The 27,465-nt window shown below is 33.6% G+C and overlaps 1 protein-coding gene across 2 annotated transcripts in view; it reads right to left on the bottom strand.

Annotated features, from left to right (window-relative positions):
- The window catches only part of DACH1 (dachshund family transcription factor 1), a 455,863-nt gene that overhangs the window by 3,332 nt on the left and 425,066 nt on the right, over nucleotides 1-27,465 (bottom strand). The gene's annotated exons all lie outside the window — the stretch shown is intronic.

Raw genomic sequence — 27,465 nt, 5'->3', positions numbered from 1 at the left:
GTGAAAAAGAAAAGCAAATTAAATCTTCAAAAAAATCTACTAAAATGAAGCATAAATAAGAAATTAAAAATCCAGAGGAAAAACAAAACAAAACATAAACCTATTACCCTCTCAACTGTCCACTTTGTGGTGTGGTTTAAACTTTTGAAATATTTGTATAAAGTGTTTAAATTTCACATAATTTAGTATCTATAGTAGGAGATATATAGAAAAGGAAAGTTCTCAAACATTTGAAAAATGCTTATTGCAGTGCAAGTGTTTGCAAAATGTCTGGTAACTTTAAGAATTAATACATAAGGAACTAGAAATAAACTACAGTGATTTAGGAAACAGAGTCTAAATATCTGTAGATCTCACCTTCAACATTAAGCTAATTGAGTGCTTATACATAATCTGTGGTAATTAGTAAGTAACTTAAAGCCAATGTTAAACCATTTTTCTACTTCTCAGAAATATTGATGTACCTAAATTATATATTCCTACCACATATTTTAGCTTTGCCTCCAGGATATCATGAACTCTGGTTTATTGGTATAATCTTAGTACCCAGTGTATGTTCAATAAGTATGGGTTTGAATGAACAATCAGATACAATTTTCATGTGGTTTATATATACAAAGTAGATAAATAAGACCAAATAAACCTAATAAACTAATATTATAAAAAATTAAAAAATAAAGTTTGTTTTTCACATTCTTAGTATCATGTGTCTAAAAATCAGAACTCTTAATAGATATTTTTGATAATGATTTTTACTAAGTAAAGCAACTAAATGGTTTTAAAATCTAGTAATAGAAATTATAGAAATAATCAAAGAAGTAGAATACTGATGCTTTTAACCAAAATTTTCTAATTCTTAGTCTTTACTTAATTTAACCCTACTTTTCTTTCCTTCCAATTTATCTCAATATTTCTATCATTCATGTATTCACTTATGTTGAAGATATCATTCTCATTCTTTTCTTTTTTTAAAAAAATAGACAATGTTTCCTAAGATTAGACAGGGGAGGAGAAACATTTGTCCTCAAAATTTAAATTTCCTTCAGTGAGGTCCTTCAGAATACTTGTGGAAAAGAAATGATTGGCTCAAAATTAACATTTCAAGATTATGAATTCTTAAAAGTCTTTTTCCATTAAAGAAAAAAATTAAAGCCTTAAAGATTATTTTCTAATCATCTGTGATACCGATAGCATATTAGGAGAAGGAACGCAGTAGCAAAGAACGGTTATACAAAAATCATTACTTAATCATGAATCATTGTATGCTTGCACATTGTTATAAGGAGAAGGAAATAGCAACCCACTCCAGTATTCTTGCCTGGAAGCTCTCATGGACAGGGGAGCCTGGTGAGCTACTGTCCATGGGGTCGCAGAGTTGGACACGACTGGGGACACAGCACACACATTGTTTTAAAAGATCCACTAGCCAAATTCTTCATCCAGGTTCTATATAGTTGGCATTGACTTTCTTCTCCTATCTTATCTGTCACCCCTCTCCCTCATGCAGTGACCCTGTCGCACACCAAGCTCTGCACTGCTGAGGTCTGTTATTCCTTCTAGAAGCTTCAAAATAAGTACCTCCTCTTTCCCTGCTCACATTGCTGTCCCTTACTATTAAACATCTCTTAATAGAGCTCACCCTAAGAATCAATTCCATAGCACTTTGTCTCACTTTGATGTTACATATGAGAAGTTTCTTACATGGCGAGACCCACAAAAGCAGCAGCCATAATTCCTTCTCCATCAGTATCAGAAGGAGAATGCTTCAGCATGATGCTTTCTTTAAAGCTTTTAATAAGTCTTAAATGTTAAACTTTTGGAGAAATTAATTAATTAACATGTCTAAGTGCTATAAATAATTCCGTTAGCATTTAGAGATTTAAAAGTCTATCTGAAACTAAATTTTAGAACAAAAATATATACATTAAAAATAGAATAATTTTGTTAAGATTTTTATCGCAGCCATATACAAAATATGTTTATAAAAATTATAAACATATTTATGTGCTCAGTATTTAGTCTACTATAACAATTACTTTTAATAAATACGTCTCTCAAATTTTTGACTCATGTTCATAACAGGTGGAAAGCATCAAGCATTAAAAATGCTAGCTATAAAATAGATTCCAATTGCTATGAAAGAAAGTGAAGTCACTCAGTCATGTCCGACTCTTTGCAACCCTATGGACTATAGCCTACCAGGCTCCTCAGTCCATGGAATTTTCCAGGCAAGAGTACTGGAGCGGGTTGCCATTTCCTTCTCCAGGGGATCTTCCCAACCCAGGGATCGAACCCAGGTCTCCCGCACTGCAGGCAGACGCTTTACCATCTGAGCCACCAGGGAAGCCCCCAATTGCTATAGTTAAGGCATTCTCATGGTTCAATAATACTTAGATATCAGAGATCATCTGCCTTAGAATTAACTGGAAATAGAAATTTATCAGGCACAGGCAGACTCTAGAAGAGTAACTCTCTCTGCCTTTGTCTACAGAGCCTAACTTTGAAGCAATTCTACTTTATAATTTTTTGTCATATTTATTAAAACATTTCATTTAGTCACTAAGTCGTGTTCATGGACTCCTTGTGACCCCATGGACTGCAGCCTGCTAGGCTCCTCTGTCTATGGGATTTGTCATATTTATTAAAACGTTTTATTTAGTCACTAAGTCATGTTCATGGACTCCTTGTGACCCCATGGACTGCAGCCTGCAAGGCTCCTCTGTCCATGGGATTTACCAGGCAAAAATACTGGAGTGGGTTGCCATTTCCTTCTCCAGGGGATCTTCCCCACTTGGGGATCGAATTCACATCTCCTGCATTGCAGGAGTATTGTTTCCCACTGAGCCACCAGAGAAGCCCTTATTGAAATATACTTATGGATAAATCAGAATATGTAAGGAAAAAAAAGTTTTAAGTAATTTTATGTTGTTCCTGAGAAGTTATATTGACCTGCTAATCTACAGCAAATAATCTGGGTACATACGGCTGTACCCAGAGAGCTAACAGCAGGCTTCTGAGTTATGGGACTATAGGTCTATCTCAGGCCTCTGATAACAAACCACCGGAGAGCAGGCCTAATGGCAAGAGTGCTAGAAAAAATACATGGGCCCATAATTCAAACTGTGCCATGGTTTTATGTTATGTAATAAGTATTCCAATACTCTGTCCTTGCCTGATGGAGCCCTAGAGAAGGCCCTAAAAAGCAAGCTACAGGATGGAGATTATTGGAACTTCTGAGTGTTTTCATGGCTAAGACTTCATTATTCAGAGGTGTGTTACTTGCATTTAGAAGCTCAGAGGCTTATTCATGTTTTGTTTTCATGGCTGTCCTTTGTACATTATACTTCATTGCTAACTAGATAATCTCACATCAACTCATCATTTCCTATATCATCTTTATTTCTGTATTTGTTGGCCACAGAGAAATATTTTTCCTGATGCTAAGCATGGTTTATGAAACAATCATTCCCTGATATTTCAACTGGGTAAGAATTTTTTTAAGATCAAATCAACTGGAAATAGGAGCTTCCCGGGTGGTGCTAGTGGTAAAGGACTTGCTTGCCAATGTGGGAGAATTAAAAGACAGAGGTTCAATCCCTGGGTCTGGAGGTCCCCTGGAGAAGGGCATGGCAACCCACTCCTGCCTAGAGAATCCCATGGACAGAAGAGCCTGGCAGGCTACAGTCCATTGGTTTGCACAATCAGACAACTGAAGTGACTTAGCATGCAAATTGGAAATAAAGGTAATAATAATTATGAAGAGCATAGATAATATTTTCTAAGAGTCTATTGTGTTCAGAGCACTTTACAGATTTCAAATCTAAACTTTTCAACAACTCAACAAAAAATGTATTCTTAGTGCCTTTTACAAATAGGCTATTAAAGCCTAAAAAATTTAAGTTATCCTGCACATTTTCAAAGAACTAGCAAATAGATATGCAATGAATTGATATTTGCTTGAATCCACATCTATTCCATTATGTCACTTCCTCTAAAAAGCAATTGGAAGATTACTGGAGGAAATACACTGACTCTGATGCAGAGGAAGGGACTGAATCTTAGACACCTTGATACCATCAGTCTCCCTGTTTTGTAAATCTGTTTTCACCATTTTCTCAGAAAACAGAGGCTTGCTTTTAGTATGCAAAGCCTCAACTGAACAACTTGAAATCAGAACTAGAATTCTTATAGTTTGGTTTCAGAGCAAATATCTTCCTTTGACACAATGATTATTTGCTTTTGTAAGGGAGGCTGATATGACAGAAAATCATCAAGCGGCACTTTGTGCACGGGAGTACTTAATTAAAAAGTCTCTTCTAATTAAAAGCATGTGGGAGTAGGGATTGAGTGAAACTATTTAAATTACAAATTCCTTTAATAGTTCCAAAGTTCATTGTGATTTGATGCTTACAGCTCTAATTTGGTGAATAAGTATCTAGATCACTGAATAGTTTATTGCAGGTATGAATTTTTGTATGCTGCTTATTGTTATAATGCAGAATTAGATCTACAGATGAGTTAAAGAAAATATTTTAAATTCCTTATAAAAATGGATCTCATGTTTTAATCTAGTTCTGTTTTGTGTTTATGAATTATATTTACTTTTTTAATTTACTTTTTATTTTACATTGGAGTATTGTTGATTTACAATGCTGTGTTAGTACCAGAAATATAGCAAAGTGATTCAGTTATACATATACACTGATTTAATATTTTGTAACTATTATTATATGTATTTATTTATAACATCTAATACATAAAGACAGATATAGAATTTAGCTCATATTCCACATATGAAACTCAAGTATTAGATAGTTGATCATTTATTTTTTTATTTTTTATTTTTTTACAATTTTATTTATTTATTTATTTTTTCCATTTATTTTTATTAGTTGGAGGCTAATTACTTCACAACATTGCAGTGGGTTTTCTCATACATTGACATGAATCATCCATGGAGTTACATGTATTCCCCATCCCGATCCCCCCTCCCACCTCCCTCTCCACCCGATTCCTCTGGGTCTTCCCAGTGCACCAGGCCCGAGCACTTGTCTCATGTAATCAGAAATCTTCCAGCAAACAAAAGCCCAGGACCAGATGGCTTCACAGCTGAATTCTACCAAAAATTTAGAGAAGAGCTAACACCTATCTTACTCAAACTCTTCCAGAAAATTGCAGAAGAAGGTAAACTTCCAAACTCATTCTATGAGGCCACCATCACCCTAATTCCAAAACCAGACAAAGATGCCACAAAAAAAGAAAACTACAGGCCAATATCACTGATGAACATAGATGCAAAAATCCTCAACAAAATTATAGCAAACAGAATCCAACAACATATTAAAAAAATCATACACCATGACCAAGTGGGCTTTATCCCAGGAATGCAAGGATTCTTTAATATCTGCAAATCAATCAATGTAATACACCGCATTAACTAATCGAAAGATAAAAACCATATGATTATCTCAATAGATGCAGAAAAAGCCTTTGACAAAATTCAACACCCATTTATGATTAAAACTCTCCAGAAAGCAGGAATAGAAGGAACATACCTCAACATAATAAAAGCTATATATGACAAACCCACAGCAAGCATTACCCTCAATGGTGAAAAATTGAAAGCATTCCCCCTGAAATCAGGAACAAGACAAGGGTGCCCACTCTCACCACTACTATTCAACATAGTTTTGGAAGTTTTGGCCACAGCAATCAGAGCAGAAAAAGAAGTAAAAGGAATCCAGATAGGAGAAGAAGAAGTGAAACTCTCGCTGTTTGTAGATGACATGATCCTCTACATAGAAAACCCTAAAGACTCTACCAGAAAATTACTAGAGCTAATCAACGAATATAGTAAAGTTGCAGGATATAAAATGAACACACAGAAATCTCTTGCATTCCTATACAATAACAATGTGAAAACAGAAAGAGAAATTAAGGAAACAATACCATTCACCACTGCAACAAAAAGAATAAAATACTTAGGAGCATATCTACCTAAAGAAACAGAAGACCTATACATAGAAAACTATAAAACACTGATGAAAGAAATCAAAGAGGACACAAACAGATGGAGAAACATACCGTGTTCATGGATTGAAAGAATCAATATTGTCAAAATGGCTATACTACCCAAAGCAATCTATAGATTCAATGCAATCCCTATCAAACTACCAACGGTATTTTTCACAGAACTAGAACAAATAATTTCACAATTTGCATGGAAATACAAAAAACCTCGAATAGCCAAAGTAATCTTGAGAAAGAAGAATGGAACTGGAGGAATCAACCTGCCTGACTTCAAACTCTACTACAAAGCCACAATCATCAAAACAGTATGGTACTGGCACAAAGACAGAAATATAGATCAATGGAACAGAATAGAAAGCCCAGAGATAAATCCACGAACCTACGATCACCTTATCTTCGACAAAGGAGGCAAGGATATACAATGGAAAAAAGACAACCCCTTTAACAAGTGGTGCTGGGAAAACTGGTCAACCACTTGTAAAAGAATGATCAGTTATTTTTAAAAGCTAATGAAGTTTGTTCAACAACAATCGCAATATATGATGATATTTTATTACAAATTGGAACAATTTCAAATTGCTTAGTTGGATGACACTAGAAATCTAATGCTTTCATGGAAACACTAATGAGGGACTGTGTCACTGAAGAGTATTACTTAGTATGCAGATAGGTATATGTTCCAGTTTTGAATAGAACTGCCTTGAAAACATACACAAGGATCTCTTGCTTTTTTTTTTTTTTTTTTTGCAAAAAGAGACTAATAAATTACATTTCTGTTAAGAAGTAGCTTTATTAAAAATAGCATCTGTTTGGCCAAAACTTATATCCAGAAACCTGTAATTGAATGAAGTTTGCTGCTTTCACAAAAAAAGTTGTATGTGCCCATATCTTACTACTCCAGAGCTGAGAAAAATAGGAATATAACAGAGGGCAAACATATAAGATCATTTATCTAGAATGTTTAATATTTACTTAAAGAATATTAGGCTAATATGAAATGTAGTAGCCTTAGACTTTTCTCAACATAATGTCTTAATCACATAAAGTAAGGGAAACCAAAACAAGCGATGAAAACAAATGTTAATGATTCATGTGATATTTGATAAGACAACGAAAGGAAGTCAAAATAAAAGCAAGCAAACAGAAACAGATGTGAAGGATCTTTGTCAAGTCATAACCCCTCTTCTAAAACCCCTAAAGGAAGAAGCTAATTAAAGAAAATATTGTTTCTTGCTTTTTTATATAATTTTATATTTAGAGTAAGAACATTCTGCTACTGCTGAGGCAAAGCAGAGACAGAAAGTCTACATTTAACATGAAAAATATTTTAAGAGAGATTGATGTTCAGCACAAGCTCTTTTACAAGAGGATACTGAGTAAATATCATTTCTTCTCATGAAATGCAGATAATAACAGTATAAGTGATTTCCAGAAGTTATGGTCAAGGTTGTGCTAAAAAACAATGAAAAGGCAAAAACTGAAGAAGTTGCAGCAGATTTTGAAATTAGATCTCTCAGGGTGACAGTTGCATAACCTAAGGCCCAAAAATTTGAGTGAAAATGAGAAAGGACTGGACATCAGCTCCCTTTTGAATGCTTACTCTATAAGCACCTGGTGCCATTCTAGAGAGTGGGTACAGACTATGCCAGCAGGGTATCTTACATAGAAGCCAAACATACTAGTACAGGCAGTAGGTAATGGATTACCTAATGGACCAAAATGGCCCAGCTCAGAGTAGATAATATCGTGTTTATTACAAAGTTAGTATGAAGTAAAGCTCTTGATTGTGGCTGATATTGTAAGCAATTTTATAAACAAGAACTCTTTTTTATATATTTTTCAGTTTTCTTCAAAGAAGAAAGTGGATGAGAACATCTAATTTAAAACATGCTCTGAGAACAGAAGATTATCTAAAGTTACTATACACAGGTTAAAAGGTAACTACACTTTTAAACAAAAACAATAAAAATAAATCCATCCCTTTTCACATGTGAAGAAACTTTTATTAGGCTCTAGGTAAGCCTTCCCAGGTGGCACGAGTGGTAAAGAACCTACCTGCTAATGCAGGAGACATGAGACATGTCTGATCTAATCATACATTCTTTTTAAATGGGAAACTAAACAGATCAACCAGTGAGAGTTGAGCTTAAAAATGTGGAGAGAAGGCATTTGAAGATGTACAGATGTCTGTGGTTAATCTTAGCAAACTTGGAGTTATTTAGTCAACTCCAGCCCTGGGCAAAATAATTTTTCCAAATGACTAGTCAGTTTAAAGTATCTCAGTTCTTCTAAGAAATTACATTCTTATTGTAGGTCCCTTAAAGAGTCCCTTTGCTTGAACTTCATCATTTGTCCATTATGTCCACTATTTACTGCTTGTCTATTCACCAAGAACCAGGCAATCTATGCTTAATGTTAAAACAATTAGCCCTCTATTAAAATGTCTTAGCTGTGAAAGATCAGCTTATACTCATGGAAATAGGGTTTGGATCCTATATGTTGTATTACTAAGACCTAAGTGTTCTTACAACACTTGCCTTAGGAGCCAAACTCTTGTCCTCTGCAAAGTTATTTTTACTACGTCTATACTTCTATTTGCATATCAGTTTAGAATACACAGCCTGAGTCTAATCATGAGGAAATATCAAATGCAAAATGAGAAACTTTTTCTTAAGACTTTTTTCAAACATGTCAATTTTACAGTATTTTTTACAATTTTTAAAAGGCCAAGGAAATGCACACAATCAAAGAAACAAAAGAGAAATTACAACTAAATATAATGTGATCTTAATTTGGATTTAGGAATGCTGTAAATGCTATAAAGGACATGATTGGGTCAAATGACAAAATTAGAGTGTCAATATCAGCTTAAATTAGTATTGTGTCAATGAAATAGGTTATTGGGCTGATAAATACACTGTATTTATGTATAAGAGAAAAATCCTTATTTTTAAAAAGTATTCCCTAGAATGTGTATTGGAGAAGGCAATGGTAACCCACCCCAGTGTTCTTGCCTGGAGAATCCCAGGAATGGCAGAGCCTGGTGGGCTGCCGTCTACGGGATCGCACAGAGTCAGACACGACTGAAGCAACTTGGCAGCAGCAGCAGCAAAATGTGTGTGGGTAAATACAACAGGTAAAGTACCATGATTTATACATCTTACTTTCAAATCCTTCAGAAAATATTATGCAGATAGAGAAAATCATAAAGTATATAGAAGAAAAACATTAACAATAGGTGAAGATTTGCAAAGTGCATATGAGAGTTGCAAAAATTTTTAGCTTTTCTGTAAGTACATTTTTTTTCAAATATATATTAAAACTAAATAGGTTTCCTAAGAGGAAATGAATAAAATATAAAATAGGTTGCCTAAGTGAAATGAAATTTTAATATATCACCAATATCAGATATTTATTTATAACTAGTTGAAGATTTATCCTCTTCACTATCCACGTGCACACTGATTCTATGAGCAACATTCTCACAGTAAACATGCTGCTTATAGCAAGGTTTTAAGAAGTTATATTAAAATATCAAATAGTAAGGTGATGCTGGGTGATTTTCTTAATAGAGTTCTCCAGAAACACCAGATTCATGAAACTTATTGGACTGAGGGTGAGGATATAAGCTGGATTCTGGTCTATTGGTCCATTATGCTTGAATGGTAAATTTACAATTGCAAAGTTTATGAAGTCTACTTAATTGTCTTACTCTTTAGTTGGTGAGGGCTGTGTAGGCAATGTGTACTTGGTATAAAAAAATTACTGTTCTGTTTAACTATTTGAAACACAGGTTATCTTTGAAAAGTTTATCAAAAACAAAAGCAAAACATAACACAGACCTCCTTAAACTTGTAGTTTCTTTCTGTAAATAAAGGAAAATTGCTGCTAGGTCTACTTTGGTAAAGTATTTGTGCATGTGTGTTCTAATTAAGCATTCATTAGTAAGAAGTGAGAAGCCATCAGAATGGTTAATGTACCAGCAAGTGAAAATGGGGTGTTTTGCACTTACGTTACCTTGTCCTGATTGTAAGGTGAGACCTCCCAACTTCAGCAAAGTGAAGCACAGTGAAGTATCTTATTACTTTCTCCATCTTTTTATTCATTTCTGGGAGAAAGAAAACTAAGACACCGGGATGGAAGGAAATCATTTGAGGGAATAGCTGAACCTTAGTGATGATGGCCTATGCTTAATAAAAATAGAAACATAAAAAAAGTGATGCCTTATTTGATAAAAATAAGATACTGCTAAGAAGGGAGCAAGGATCTTTCAGATCAAGCATTTGATCCTTTAAAACTGCAAGAGACAGGCTAAGTTTGTAGTGAATAAACTGAGTTTTCAGAATAAATACATGTGTTTTCTCTAGCGAACAACCAAAAGTGGCAATTAGAAGGACAGTTTTTGTCAGAGTCTAGTTATTTTCTTTTAAGCTTGGCCGGGGAAAAATCATCCTTCTTTTAAAAGTTTAGCATTTTTATGCTTATTTTTTTGTAGCATGACTAATTCAGTAGTTTTAATAAAATTATATTTGCTTAGGGAAGTAATTGTGAATGAACAAAGTTCTAAATATCTAGAGCTTGATTTAACATTTAAACAATGCTAAAAATTTGGCTTAAAGCTCAACATTCAGAAAACTAAGATCATGGCATATGGTCCCAACACTTCATGGCAAATAGATGGGGAAACGGTGGAAGCAGTGTCAGACTTTATTTTTTGGGGCTCCAAAATCACTGCAGATGGTGATTGCAGCCATGAAATTAAAAGACGCTTACTCCTTGGAAGGAAAGTTATGACCAACCTAGACAGCATGCTAAAAAGCAGAGACATTACTTTGTCAACAAAGGTCTGCCTAGTTAAGGCTATGGTTTTTCCAGTGGTCATGTATGGATGTGAGAGTTGGATTGTGAAGAAAGTTGAGTGCCAAAGAATTGATGCTTTTGAACTGTGATGTTGGAGAAGACTCTTGGGAGTCCTTGGACTGCAAGGAGATCCAACCAGTCCATCCTGAAGGAGATCAGTCCTGGGTGTTCATTGGAAGGACTGAAGTTGAAACTCCAATACTTTGGCCACCTCATGTGAAGAGTTGACTCGTTGGAAAAGACCCTGATGCTGGGAGGGCTTGGGGGCAGGAGGAGAAGGGGACGACAGAGGATGAGATGGCTGGATGGCATCATCGACTCGATGGACTTGAGTTTGAGTAAACTCCAGGAGTTGGTGATGGACAGGGAGGCCTGTTGTGCTGCAATTCATGGGGTCGCAAAGAGTCGGACATGACTGAGCGACTGAACTGAACTGAACTGAAACCAAAATGCCATTCTAGTGCTAAACTTGACAAATGTCAAACTTCAGTGAAAGGTTGCAAATGTTTTCAATAAGTATGGTAATAGTTTTAACTGGAGAAATGGCACTTTCATAGGAAATAACTTTTTTCTACATCTCATCCAATAGAATCATCAAGTATTTAGATCGTACATGGGTGAGAACACTAACATATTGTACAATAACTATTAAATAAGATAGCTCTCTGTGCACTAATTCTGAAATTAACATAAGGGATCAATTTAGAGATATGTAGTGTTATAGTATAGAGAAAGATTAGCAAACAGGCAGGAAAGTGTGCTGACAGAATTGTCATATCTAAAGAAAGAATATGAGAATCAGTTGAGTGTTTGTCAAACAGAGTTGTTCAGGCAAGTTTTGATAAATGTCCATTAAAACATGAACCAAAGATAAGATTACCACCAAAAACTGATATGGACATCTGGTCTACCTTTACAAACATTCCTGACTCCATGAAATATTTTAATTATATAATACTCAGTGAGCTGATCCCATTCTTACTGGGTACCTTGACAATTTTATTTTCTATATAATCCTTAAGGTAGGAATCCTCTAAAATGGCTACCAATGCTCCTTGCCTCCTGGCAGTCACATCCGTCTGAGATATTTCTCCCCTTTAAGTGTGGACTTTATCTAAAGACTTATTTCTAATGAAGAGAATATGGCAAATGTGATGGAAAGTCACTTCCAAGATGAGGCTGTAAAAACTGTGACTTTCACCTTGCTGACTGATACTCTTTCTTTGGATCTTTTCACTTGCTTAATCAGATGAAGTAGGTTGACATGTACTGAGTTGCCTCATGGGAGGTCCATCTAACAAGGACATAATTATGGCCTCTGGCCAATAGCCAACAAGGACCTGAGGCCCTTAGTAAAACAATCTTGAGAACACGAGGTGTGCCAACAGCTATAAGTTTGGAAGTGGAACTTTCTTCAGTTGAGTCTAGAGATAACTGAAGCCCTTTCCAAAAGTGGAAGAGACCCCAAAGCATAGGACCCAACTAAGCTGCTTCTAGAGTTCTCATGTATATAAAAGGTGAGATAATACATGATGTAAGCCATGAAGTTTTGAAGTAATTTGTTGTGTCACAATACATAATAAACACTCCAATACTTCGGCCATGTGATGTGCAATGAGTCAACACATTGGAAAAGACCATGATTATGGGAAAGATGGCATAAGTGATGGCATAAGTGGTTGATTATGGGAAAGATGGCATAAGTGATGGCATCCAGTCACATCACTTCATGGCAAATAGATGGGAAATAATGGGAAAAGAGAGACTTTATTGTTTTGGGCTTCAAAATTACTGCAGATGGTGATTGCAGCCATGAAATTAAAAGGCACGTGCTCCTTGGAAGAAGAGCTATGACAAACCAAGACAGCATACTAAAAAGCAGAGACATTACTTTGCCAACATAAGTCCATCTAGTCGAAGCTATGGCTTTTCCAGTAGTCACATATGAATGTGAGAACTGGACTATAAAGAAAGCTGAGGGCTGAAGAATTGCTGCTTTGAACTGTGGTGTTGGAGAAGACTCTTGAGAGTACCTTGGAATGCAAGAAGGTCCAGCCAGTCAATCCTAAAGGAAATCAGTCCAAATATTCATTGGAAGGACTGATGCTGAAGCTGAAACTCCAAACCTTTGGCCACCTGATGTGAAGAACTGACTCATTGGAAAAGACCCTGATGCTGGGAAAGATTGAAGGCAGGAAGAGACCAGAACGACAGGATGAGGTGGTTGGATGGCATCACTGACTCGGTGGACATGAGTTTGAGTAAGCTCCAGGAGTTGGTGATGGACAGGGAAGCCTGGCCTGCAGTCCATGGAGTCGCAATGAGTTGGACATGACTGAGCAACTGAACTGAATGAGAAAGATTGAAGGCAAAAAGAGAAGAGGATAGCAGAGGATGAGATGATTAGACAGTGTCACTTTCTCAGTGGACATGAATTTGAGCAAACTCTGGAGATTATGGAGGAGAGGGGAGTCCAGTGTGCTGCAGTCCATGGGGTTTCAAAGAGTCAGACATGACTTAGCGAGTGAACAACTTTTATCATCAAGGTGTGCTGGTCATTGTCACGGGTAGTATGTCAGTTCTTGTGACTTACAGTTCTTTAGTATATCTTAGTTTGGTTTCTTTCAGAACACAGAAAGGATTGATAACCCAACTCTGGGTCATGTGGAACTCACCAAGACAAATGCTGCCTGTGAGTGCTTCTGCAAGCGTGCCTGCATTTCACAGAAACAGCAAAACCCAACTGTATATTTCCCAGTATGATATTTCTTATCTTACTATATCAGAATGTTTAAAAAAAAAAAAAAACTCTCTAGCCTGCTATTAATTACATAAGCTATTCTAAATCACAGAATATTTATTTTCACAATTCAAAAGATTTGTTTTGGTATTTTAAATATATATGTAAATGTATATTTGTGGAAATGGAAATTTCCTTACACTACCTTAGACTAATTTGATTCTATTGGGAATAAAACAGATATTCTCAAAGATTGATGATCTTATTTCATAATATATTGTGACCTTTTCAGAAATAAAGACAGTAAAGTGCAATAGTCTAATTCTTACATTAAACTTGTTTCAGAATAATGACTGTATCAAATCACTTGATACAATGTGACAGAAGTAACCATCCTATGAAATTTCATAGCTCTATACTGCTGGGATTGTTACCATGTAATGAGTTATCAAAAAAGACAAGAAAGAGAAGAAAAAACAATCTAAATCTCTCTATTAAAACCACCTAGAAATCAGACAATCATTTTAATGTATTTCAGAATCTGTGCTTCAGTAGTGATGATTGGCCAAGTTCAATTTTTGTTATATTTAATACCTTGTAATATTTGAAGCAACATTATTATATCGCATGCTTTCCAATGAAACAAACATAATTCTTTGCAAATTGATCAGTAAAATATCAACAAAGTATCCACAAATAATAACAAATTAAGACACTACATACTTTCTAAAATGGAAAGCAACAAGAAAAAGACAAAATGTGTAATCACCAAAATATGCAATGCTAATAGATAAGTTTGCATTTTATAAATTATCTGTCCCTGTAGACAAAGAGTTTCTGGAAACATCTGAGCACTCTAGACTTAACAATTTATGTTTAAGTTTATTAGTTTTCAATATATACTAAATTCCATGAGATTGGCATTTTTTTAAATGCAGTTTCAAAAGCATAAACACAAAAATGCTACAAATAAACATCTTAATATGTTATCATAAGTGTGCATATAGTTAGAAAGAAAATAAATGCTGATATATGTATATTTCATGCCCATTGTGAAATTTTGCCCTGAGTCATTGTAACATAGGCCACTATTTCCATTAAAATTAATAGCTTGTGGCTGTGGTTACTGTCACTGTTGCCTTATTTTCCCCTCACTAGCGATTGTAACATGAATAAATTAAGTTATATTACCACGTACATCATTATATCCTGAATTAAGGTTAGATTTCAAGAAGCATTATGGATTTAAGGAATTCATCTAGAATTGCATCAAAACTCCTTATAATAAAATATTTATTTCCCTATATTATTTCCCTAAATATTGCTGTTAATTTCAGGGCTATTTCTTAGTGACACTTGGACATCCCAATTATTCAGCCTATTTTATGTTAATAACCCTGGTTCATTTCAATTGGACACACTTCTGTTCCATCTCTTTTTAAAGAAAATTACTTGTTTAGTATAACAATATTAAGCTGTTAAGTCTTGGATAATAAAACTTCCCTGTTTCTCATTCAGTCTTTGATATCATCATGGTGTCTGAACGAAGCATTCCCTACTTTAACAGGCTTATTTTACAGGTCCTGTTTATTAGGATTTTTGTACTCAGATGAGGATTCACTAAATGCTGGAACTCTAACCAGAGACTTAATGACTCTATTACCAAACATCTTATGTATTGAAAAATCATAGTCCTCTTAAAACTTAAAATAATACTAGTATGTTATGACAATTCAGAATATCATTATATGAGCACTTTTTTACTTACTAAGTCTAAAAACAAATGTAAGTTTTACATTCCCTTCATCAAAATAAGAATGTATTACACTGTTCAAATGATTGCAAAGAATGTCCATGCATTAGAGGGTAAAGCTAACAATAAGGGTAAATGATTGCTACTTTTTTTGTTTATGACTCTATTCAATGTACTCTGATTACTTGAAAGGACTAGTATCCAACATATCGCCATATGAAACGATATCATGAAAAATACATGTCTCTTAATGCAAGAGTTGAATTGACATTTTGTTATAGGTAAATTCTGCAGAATCAACAAAGATGTAAAACAACTAAGGCAAAATATGAATTATCTAATATACCACTATGTATTTTTAGCATTCTTTATTCTAATTTTATGTGTATAACATAACACTGTAAATATTTTGGTTCCAGTTTTATTACACTCATTTTAATGGACAAACTTCAGTGGTGAGTAATCCATCCTTTCTAACTGCTATAAAAAAAAGATACATTATGTTTTCTCTGTTTAAAAAAATAGATATATTGGGTCATTCATTACAAATAAGGATGGTGCAAGTAAGAAGAATGTGTTAACTCATAACCATTTGAGTATACTTTGCTTCCCAATGTTGCATTTGTTACTTATTATAATCACTTCTTTGGGTGTGGGGAGGGTGGCTTGATACTGTAGCCTTTTTAAGAAGAATGACAATATTAAGATCATGTAAAGAGATTCTATATTTCCTGCATAAGACTTTAATGGTGCCCAAAGCTGTGTCTCTTATCTAGACCTTATATTCAAATTACCTCATTCAAGCTCCAGCTCTATGTCTGCCTACACGGGTACTTCAGCTTGTTGAAATGTTCAGTTGTCATATCAAAACCAGAAGTAGGAAGGCAAACTCATCATCCTATGCTTTAACCTGGATCTCTTTTCTAGATTATCTATTTCAAATTACCAATCACTATTTCCTAAGTGCAATTGCAATTTGATTTTCCCTTGTATTTCAACTTTCAATCTATTTCTTGCACAACACCAAAGTTTAAATCTTCAATACCTCACTCACTTCTGAATTCATTACATTCTTTACCTCTTTATTCTCACTCTTTACCAACTTCTCCTATATAATATTTATATTGTTTATATTTAGGATTTAGTATTGGGTTGGCCAAAACATTCTTTCATGTTTTTCCTAAGATGCTATGGAAAAATCCGAATGAATTTTTTGCCAACACAATATATTTTATTTCAGACATAAACAAGGGGGCAGCCTTTTATTTTAATAAATATTGTTTAAGAATCTGTTTAGAACCATACTCAGAAGCAACCGTGCTATTTATTCCTTTTGTTTGCAAAAGTCAGATAAAATATGTCAATAATATAATTTGTCAGAGATTTAGACTTATGACTTACATATCTAGACTTAAATGAATCTTCACCAATCATGCAATTGGAATTGCTTTGTTTGTGCTCTGAAAGCACTTTGCTTACATTTTGGAAGCAATAGATCAAAGTATTATTCATGAAAAGAGAATGATATGTCTTTTACAACTTTCAGGAAAAAAAGTCAAATTTCATAATTTCAGATGTAATCTATTAAATTAATTTTAAGTCTTGGAACATGTATGTTCCCAATAGTATAATAGTGAGTTCCTATAAACAAGTCTAAAAGTGAATTACATTAGAAAAACTTGGAAGTTTGGCTACCTTAAATGTTTATGATATATGCTAATTTCTAAAGAAAGAGAAGTGAAGACACACGATATAGTCATATTTTAATTTGTTAAAATCATTCCTGTTTTTTATAAAGTTTTTAATATATAATATATAATCATATCTTTATGTAAGTAAAATTTGAATTACAGTTCCTACCATCCCTGAACACCTTGACACCCACAATTTTATCAACAGGAATTAACTCAATATGTATTTTATTACAATTATTTATGCTTCTTTATAGCTCATGAAAGTATGAATTATTTAGAAAAGATATCTTTTGCATTTTTTCTGGCCCCAGCAGTTGTTTATAAGCACTTGTTAAAATGAATTAGTTATAGCAGATTAAATACTAAAAAACATAAAAACTACATTAGTATTGAAGCTAAATGCTAGTTCAACTTTTTAGTCAAATATATTAGTTTTAAAGCAATACATTGCTTATTGCAGGGCTTTTAGTCAGCAAAATACTAAACATGGACTTTGAAAATTCAAGAAGATATATACATATGTGTTATATATACTTTAAATGACCTTCATTTTTTCACAGACAACCATTTAAAATTTTTGTTCTGCCCAAATGGTCATGAGAAAATTTTCAGAAAAGGATATTGACAACAAGTCTGTAAGCTATGTTGAAAAAGCATGCTTTTCTATGTTTTTTCCATATCTTACTGTAGTGGAGATTTTAGAGTAATTGCAAGGAGGTGTTAAAGTTACAGGAGTTTTAGGAAGAGAGAGTAGATGAAAAATACTTAATTGAAAGTAATGAGAACAGCAATTTTAAGGTTTCATTGCAGTTTAAATTCATGATTTTGGCACTTTTAGTATTTTCCTTCATGAGATGCCTTTATATTCTGTATTTATTAGCCTAATCATATGAAAATGTAAACCTTCAGTTAATGTTTAGAGACGGAGAAAACACAAGCCACAATAAAGATGAAATCAAAATTAAAAGAAGAAAACTGTGTAAACAATATCTTTATATATTTGTCATGGTGGTAATCTAGTCACTGAGTCGTGTCCAACTCTTGCGACCCCATGGACTGTACCTGCCAGGCTCCTCTGTCCATGGGATTCTCCAGGCAAGAGTACTGGAGTGAGTTTTCATTTTTCATTTTCTTCTCCAGGGGATTTTCCCAACTCAGGAATCAAACCTGGGTCTCCTGCATTGCAGGCAGGTTCTTTACCAACTGAGCCACAAGGGAAGCCCATGTTTGTCATACTGCTAACTCATTTCATTGAGAAATCATAAATGCTGCCAATAGTAAAAAGCAATAATCACTCATTATTTTCAGTTTACACAACAAAGGTCTGTCTAGTCAAAGCTATGGTTTTTCCAGTAGTCATGTATAGATGTGAGAGTTGGACTTTAAAGAAAGCTGAGCACTGAAGAATTGATGCTTTTGAACCTTGGTGTTGGAGAAGACTTGAGAGTCCCTTGGACTGCAAGGAGATCAAACCAGTCAATCCTAAAGGAGATCAGTCCTGAATATTCATTGGAAGGACTGATGTTGAAGCTGAACCTCCAATCCTTTGACCACCTGATGCAAAGAACTGACTCATTAGAAAAGACCCTGATGCCGGGAAAGATTGAAGGCAGGAGGAGACCAGGACGACAGAGGATGAGATGGCTGAATGGCATCACCGACTCAAAGGACATGAGTTTGAGTAAACTCCAGGAGTTGGCAGTGGACAGAGAAGCCTTGCGTGCTGCAGTCCATGCAGTCACAAAGAGTCAGACACAACTAAGCGACTGAACTGAACTGAACTGAAACAGTCATTGATCCATTAAATATTGTTAAATTTGCGTGCATACTTGTTGCCTAATGTTTCTTGTTACAGCACCCCAAGTGTTAAAATATAAAAGTTTGGAATGATGAGATAAAATTTCCCTCCTTTGTTGACTATAAAATTTTCACATTAAGAAAATAATGGAAAAGGTGTTTGTATTACCTTTGTTTTGTAAAAATACCATGCAAAGGAGCCAAGTGAGTAGTGATAAAACATAGTTTTTTCATGTGAATTATTTCTTTAAATAAATGCTTGTGTTCTAATTTTCTCACAAAATAAGAGGATTGCATTTTGAAATACTATTGAAAACAAGGCAAATAAGAAGTGCATTTGAGATCAAAGTGAGCTATTAGCCATGATGTTTATGTGATCTTACTATAGCAAAAATAAAACCTCCAAAATCTGGCTATACTGCAATATAAGTATATAAACATTTCAAAAATATTCACCTAGTTTGTGTATGTTTATTTACAGACACTCAAGCATCAATTTTCATAACATTTTAGTTTTATAACCTTTTCACTATATACACCAATGTTATCAGTATTTTGGAATTAGTCAAGATTGTCGTGGATGTGAAATTATAAAATGAGACATTGTGAAAACTAAGCAAAATATTACTCCCATATTTGGATCAAAACAAAGTTTGTTCTGTTGTTACCAAGATAGCTATTTTCTTTAGTGTTTTCACTTTTTTTGAATGGATGGTCTGTCATGGTATGAGCCATGGCTTGGTAATGACCAATCCCATGTTCTGAATTTGGACTTGACAAAGGTAACTTCTCGAGAGCAAGTGAGGAGGTTTCTGTCTAGCCTGCCCCCAAATCAGTTCAATGCAACGGGGCCATGTTGCCCTCCTTTGATACATTAATGGGTGTAACAAGGAGCAATAAATCACTCATTAAAGTTTGCCTGCATTGCAACTCACTGTAGGGCCACAATAAACTGTCTACAAATAGTGGGGTTATATGATATGCAGAAATTGTTTCTTTTAGTCACATTTTGATTCTACTGCTGATAAATCTTGGAAAGTTAATATAAATATATCACCCATCTCAATAAGGTCCCACTTGGGAAAGCTATGAAAAATTATACAAATTTTTTTCTAAAAGACCATAAGCATATGAGTGCCATGCCATTAACATTATTCTTTTTATTTATCACATTTACTTCACTCTTTATTTCCTGAAACTTGGATATGTTAACCAAGATTGTGTCTGAATTCTTAGGGTAATAAAAGCCAAGGAGTTATAATGTATAATTAATCAATCCTCTGAGGCTTCCCTGATGGCTCAAGTGGTAAAGAATCCACCTGCAATGCAGGAGATGCAGGAGACTCAGGTTTGATCCCCGGGTTGGGAAGATACCCTGGAGGAGGAAATGGTAATCCACTCCAATATACTTGCCTGGAGAATCTCATGGACAGAGAAGGCTGGTGAGATACAGTCCATGGGGTTGCAAAGAATCAGATATGACTGAGTGACTAAGAGTTTCTGCAATGTATTTAAATGTTTCTCATGCTAATAAGAGATTAAAATTTTTTAAACAAAAAAGAAGGCATTTTTAATCCTTTGCAATAATCACACCACTAAAGTGTCTGATAAAATCAAATAAATCTGAATTGCACACAATTGAAAAATGTATAGGCTGACAGGTCTCATGATTCTATCTCAAAAGGATGTCTGAATTCAAAGCAGGTAGGGGAAGTCATTGCATTCACTTGAAAAAGCTTGGAGAACTGTTCTTTTTACTTGTGATTTGTTATTTTCCATGCGGTTTATATATTGAAAATCCGACACACCGTGAGTTTTTTTGATTGAGAGAAGTTTTCCTGATTTACTATTATCAGAGAACACAAATGAACTTGTTTACCTTGTTAAGGCTTCCATATTGCTTTTAAAATCTGTCATTTTATATAAAAACATGTATTTCTGAATTACTTCAGAAAACACATATGGTAATACTGAACTTATGGTCATGCTTGGACAATAGTTAGCTTGAACCCAGAACTATCTGTGGGTTTAGAAGAGGAATGTACTTATCATCCCTTCTGTCTTATTATAAATCTTTTCCATTTGTTAAATTTCTATTTTCCCAAAATTTAGACTAGAGATAAAGTCTAGACTGTGAGATTTTATGTATCGCTATGGAGAAACCTATAAGAAAAAAGTCCAAAGACTATGACAACTTGAAAGAAGGAAGATCTGAAACTATATTAAGTAGCATAAACTATGAAGAAAAAAATAAACACGTTGAAATGATTAATACAAGCAAATATCATTTCATCATGGAAATGAAATAATTAGTTCTTAATTTGTTTACAATGGGAATTTCATAAGTAATGTAAAACCATAGTATAGAATCAAAATTAAATACAGCACACCTGATTATGTATGGGAATAATTTATGGTCTAAAATCTCCCCATCCAGTGCTCTTTCTCCCAGAGAGAAATAAATAAAGAATGAGAGTCAGATCCAATAATTTGTAGCCATCATTCATCGTTTTATAGGTGTAATTAGTAAGCTTAGTTGGAACTATGTGTGGAGATTTACTATCTCTGGAGTATGATTATCTATGAATTAAAAGAGTCTGTGTTACTTTACACTAAATGAAAATACAAACCACATTAGGAGAAATTTGCTAAAATGCAATAAAATACTAAGAAACTAATATTTCCATCTTAAATGAGTCTAAAATCATTTGTTTCTCTTTTGTTATATTTGGGAAATGATAAATAATCATATAGATTAATCATTATCATATAGATAATCATTTAAAATAAATCTCTTTAAGTCATATTGTTTAAGTTGACATAAACATTGAACTCACAATTTGTCATGAATTTAAGTGTCTTGAAAAATCTGGCAAATATAATTTTCATTTTCCAGCTTAAGCCATGCTAAAAAAAAAGTATGTGTCATATATTGAAAATAAGATAATTTTTAAAAATCCAAATAAAGTTTAATGTTTATCAACAATGAATATGATTGAAAGTACTAGTACATTAAATTTGTGCATAATTGTAGAAATAGCAAATTCTTATAGCATAGCCTCTACTTACTTGTAGGTTCTTTACATATATTAATTCACTTAATCTCTATAACAACTCTGTGAGGTGAATATCATGATCATTTTCTATGTTTTTATGATAAGGAACTCTCATAATCAAGTCATTTAACTTACACACTCAATGGCATACAGATAATAAGCAGCACAGTAGAGATTCGTACCCAGGTAGTCTGAATCCAGAACCCACATATCCATAATTGACCATGAATATAATTGCATGTATGTGCCTGTATGTTTATACTTATAAAAAATCCAATGTCTTTGCCATTTTGACAGGATAAAAAATTAGCAATACAGCAGGTCTTAGCAGTTAAAGTGAGTTACCTAGCCTCACAACAGTAATGAATGAGTGTGTTGACAGGAGATTAGCTTTTAGTCCTGCATTGCTCTCCTATGACTAAATCATCTTGGTGTTAATTCTAATCATTTAGAAATCAGTTATTTAAATAAATCATCAATATTGCCTTGTAACTGATTAATAATTATCTTTATAACCTAATGGATTTATTTTTCTCTTTATATGAGAGAAAACTCCATGAGAAATTACAAATTATGAGTAGTTTCGGGGCTAAAAAATAATCATTGCCTAATGAAAATGCCTTTTCCCTTCCCTGAAGATGAATCCTACAGGAAACCGTGGTCAATTTAATTGATATTATCACATTACTAAACTTTACATGGGAAGAACTAGTATATATTTGCATTTTGAATCTTAATCCTTATAAATTTATGCCACCCTCATTATCTGGTTGAACACCGAGTCAGTCACAGCCACTTCAAAAATTATCATAAGATGCAAAGATGGACGTTCAAATAAGAGCAAAGTATATCAAAGGGACTCAGAGGTCCTGAGTTCACAGTCTGATTCAAAGCAATTTGCTTTATCACTGCGTTACTCAGTTTCCTCAAATAGAAAAATGCACGCTGAAGATCAACAAAAGCAATGTATGTGAAACAGCTGTGCAAACTTGAAATTGCTTTAGGACAGTTAACTGATGTTCTTTGTAATATCCTGAATCACGAATGCATCAGAAAGAATGAGCGCCATTCACAGGTGACTAGTGCCCGTTCCCTAACATCTCTTTAACTTCCAGGTTCTCTCACTGTCTTCCTCAGCTTTTTTGAATACATACTATTTGGCACTTGATAAAACTTTGGATCTCATTCCTTCCAAGGCACATCTCTTGCTTTTCACTATGATCTCTTAGTTTGTGAGAGAAGAAGGTCCTGCTGCCTTTCTTCAGTGGGCAAGTTTAGGATAAAGTTAACACTGTATTGCTTCTGCCAGGAAATACCGTCAATCTAGCAGTTGTTAAAAATAGCAAGTGCATTTTAATGGACTAATTTCTTTGAAACAGCTAAAATATTTTCAACCAATGAACCATTTCCCAAATAATTAAACATACTGATTTTTCTTATATATATTTATACCCTCTAGTTGCCCACTATTTAAGCCATAAAAACAACATTATCATCGAAAAGTGATCAGGTCTTTATAAATCTTACTTTTAAAACTAAGTAGTTATATTCATTTATCCATTTACCAAATGCCTTGCTACCTCTGAAAAAGTGAAATTGGACTTTTTTTAAACTGTTGCTGTTGTAAAATGATACTGAATGCTAAATAATGTGTTTGTTTTTCAGCTGTTGTAAGTCTAAAGAGATTTTTTGAATACTTCAATTATAAAAACATTTAAAACATACAAACTTGTGCAATTTTTATTTTAATGAAGATGAGAAGTTCATTAAAGAAGATAAATATTTCATTAGATGTTAAATAAAACAAAGAGATTTTTTGGCTTCTCTCAGCACAAAATTCCTTTGAAAGATTAATTAATACATGCAAATTATGCAAATTAGACCCATGCAAATATTTTATGAAGACAATTAAGGGAACCATTAATTACTGCTTTTTTTGCTTCAGTGAGATTCATTCATTTAATTTTAATTTCACTTTAACTGTTTTGATGTATAATCTTGCAGCTAAGAACTTTATCTTTCCTGGCGGGTCACTTAAACTTATAAATTTCATCCAGTGAGTGCACAGAAATCTGTAAAGATATTCTCTAGACTATGTTAAGTATCAAGAGAAATTTCTGACACAATGCTCTCCCAGAAATGGGGAAACTGGAAGGGAATGTGAGCTCATTCTTGGACAAGGTTCAACTGCTGGAAAAGCAATTAATTTGCTTTGGCTGTGCTAATATAGGGGAATTAGAAAGTGTGACACAAGACAAATAGAAATAATTAGTTCTCCAAAATGATGTTCTCATTAATATGATTCGAACAGTAGAAATAAAAAACATTATTGTGGCATGTCTGCATTCTGTCCCTAACCATGGGAGGTAGAATAATGCACCATAAGCATTTTTACATTTACAGTCTAAATGATGATGCTTCATTTTGTTTTCTAAAGGAAAATGTACAGCAAAAGCTGTCATATATCTCAAATGTCTAGACATGCACATGCTATAAACTGATCACATACTTTCCATCGTGGTGTGTTTACATACCAATTCTCAAAATTTTGTTCATAAATTCTGTAGTTTAGTGAACAGACTTTAAAATAATGGTTCTTTTTCTGTAATTTAAATATTTTTAGACAACTTTTATAACTTTTAAAGTATAAATAACTTTTCTCATAAAATAAAACATTTGTGCTCTAACTTAAAGAAGCTACTCTGAATATTTGTTGAACATTCTCTTAATTGACAAGGCTACTTTTAATATCAAAGGGTGAATACAAAAAGAGAAAACAGATTTTGTGAATATGAACCACAAATCTATATTACTAAATGGGAACTGTCTCCAGCTTTGGTAGACATTATACACATTTTCTATGAGTACAATCTCCAGTGAGCAAGTTACTTATATATAAAGGCCATCATTTTTTTCCCTTGATAATAAAGGTGAAAAGAACTCAAAGTAAAAACTTTTTAAAAATAAATATTCCTTAATTCTGAAGGTGATAATATATTGTCTAAAAGCTAAGATGTCTTGATCATGATGAAAAACCAACTTCTTATTCTGTCTAGTCATAATCATAAAAAGTCTCATTGATAAGTATACACAAACAATTAAAATGACAGGCTATTTTCCTACCTATCTCTGACACTTCTGTACTGCTGCAGCCAGTCACTGTTATTACAGTACTTTGAAAAGTTGGAATTGGACATAATTCTCATTGGTATTTGTTGAGCTCTTCAATGTTTTCTAAAAACAGATTTTAAAATTAATTTTTCTTCCTTACAAACATGAACTCATTTCATTCATCCTGAAATTCTAGAGTCCCTAAATCTCTTTTGCATATTTACACTGTCCACACAGATGTATGTTGCACCTTCTAAATTAAGATCCTCTGTGATTTTCATTGACACACGATTTAACCACTCTTCCATATCACTAATTATGATGCTAAAGCAACATGGATCTAGCATTGATCTTTAGGGCCCCCTGCTAATATCTGCCCCAATTTCCATTTATTACTATTCTTTGATTATGGTCTTCAGACAGTACTTAAGCCAAGCCAAAAATGTGTTCATGAACAAGACAATTTAACTCAATTTTTCAATTTTACTCACACTAACAAAATATTATTATACTTTCCATTAATAACTGTTCTGTTTCAATCCATAAAAGCAACTTAGTTGTAGGATGTCCATTTCCCGCCTCTAAACACCCAATTCCAATTCATTTTTCTTGATATTCCATATATCCCCTGAAATCTCATAGTAACTACCACCTACTACATTACTCTTTTTAGGAAATATAATGTCAAATATACTATAAATTATGCCTAGTGATTTGGCTTTACTTTGCCTAATATTTGGGCAACTGAATAGAAATAAAGTTACATCACAAAACCTCATTTTATGTCACAGCTCAACCGAAGCATATAACAGAAACATATAAGACTGACACTTATGCTTTTTATTTATTTTTTTCTTTAGCAACCAGGAGTCTAGAAAGTTAGCTCTGTGGAAATAACACATTGATAGTAACTTTATGTAAATATAAGTCTAATGAATCACAATTTAATACTATTTTTGGACAACTTCATACTTAATTTCTCACTGTCTCTGCTTTCATATATAATTAGCTTAAATTACATAAAACATTTCCAACAAAATCTATGGGACCCTTAGCATTTGGAGTTTAAGCATATCTACCTACATTCAAAACCAAGATTTACTTTTTAATGTGTCTTAAAGAATAAGAATCTTTATACTGAAATCATAAATTTCAGCATCAAATTATTCTTAAATTTTATAAAATATTAAAACTCATGAGTATTTCTGAGACTTTCTATTTAATAATAATAATAACTCCTATTGCCTAGTTAAATGAGTAGTTAACAATGACCTATGATAACTGTGGAACATCAGTCTGTTTATTGGTTACTGCTTTCAATCAATATCATCTTTTGTTCAACTTAATCAATGTTGTTTAAATTGGTTAGCTGCACTGAAACACTACCAAAACCAGAAACCAGTGCCAAGGGACTAGAAGTAAATTTATTATTGTTTTGTTCGTAGTAATAGTTCTAATATTTATTTTTTAGGATAAAGAAGAATAGTTTGAGGCAATCCCTATTGTGATTACACATTTCTAAGTGAATAAACAATAGTCAATATGCATTGCAGGCAGCCCAGAATTCAGTTTTAATCAACTCTTTCCTTTTATTTAATGAAAGCCTCCCTCTTTTAAGCTATATACAGACATTTTATATATAAAAAATTAGGTTCAAATAACAAAAAATATTTCTCATAAATTTTGGCAAACACTTTACTATGGGACCAAATCAACACTGTACTATAAATAAAGACTGATTTTCTGAAATAAAAAGAAAAGCAAACTATATATTAGAGTAATAATAGCTTCAGTGTTTGTTTACCAGTTGCTAGGCACTATAAATATGTTAACTCATAATAATAAAATTTAATATTAACAGCTAAAACTTAACCATGTACATACTATTCCCCAGTATATACTAAGTGCTTTACTTAGGTTATTTTATTTAATACACACAGTGACCCTCTGAGGTTAAGCAATTGCTACAGAGAAAAAATATAGTGGAGCAGAGACTTGAATCTAGACCTGACTCCTAACATTTCTTAATTGGTAGATTCTGTAGATCTATCTAGAGAACTTCCAAGCCCACATTAAATGTATGGGTCTTTTTTAAGGATTAGAAGTATACGTAAGACAACTATGTGAAATCAAATTGAAACAATACATTTGTCAGGGGAGGGTGTAATTTCCCTGGTTCTGCCTCATCACAACAAAAATATGAAGTGATGAACGTTAAAGCCCTTGGACAGACCATGTCTCAGCTCTTGGGCAGGCCATGTTACAGCTCTCAGACAGGTAAGTGTTACAGCTCTGTGTTACAGCCCAGTTTTATTTAGAAAATAAAGGAAAATACATCCTTGGGGCATGAGGGTATGCTGACCCAAAAAACTCGAAAAGAAGAGAGAGAGAAAGAGAGAGAGCGAGAAAGAGAGACCCCCAGTC

The sequence above is a fragment of the Odocoileus virginianus genome, chromosome 8 (assembly GCF_023699985.2).
Source record: "Odocoileus virginianus isolate 20LAN1187 ecotype Illinois chromosome 8, Ovbor_1.2, whole genome shotgun sequence".
Taxonomy (NCBI): Eukaryota; Metazoa; Chordata; class Mammalia; order Artiodactyla; family Cervidae; genus Odocoileus; species Odocoileus virginianus.
The sequence above is the reverse complement of the archived record's forward strand: the minus strand, read 5'-3'. Positions and strand labels throughout refer to the sequence as shown.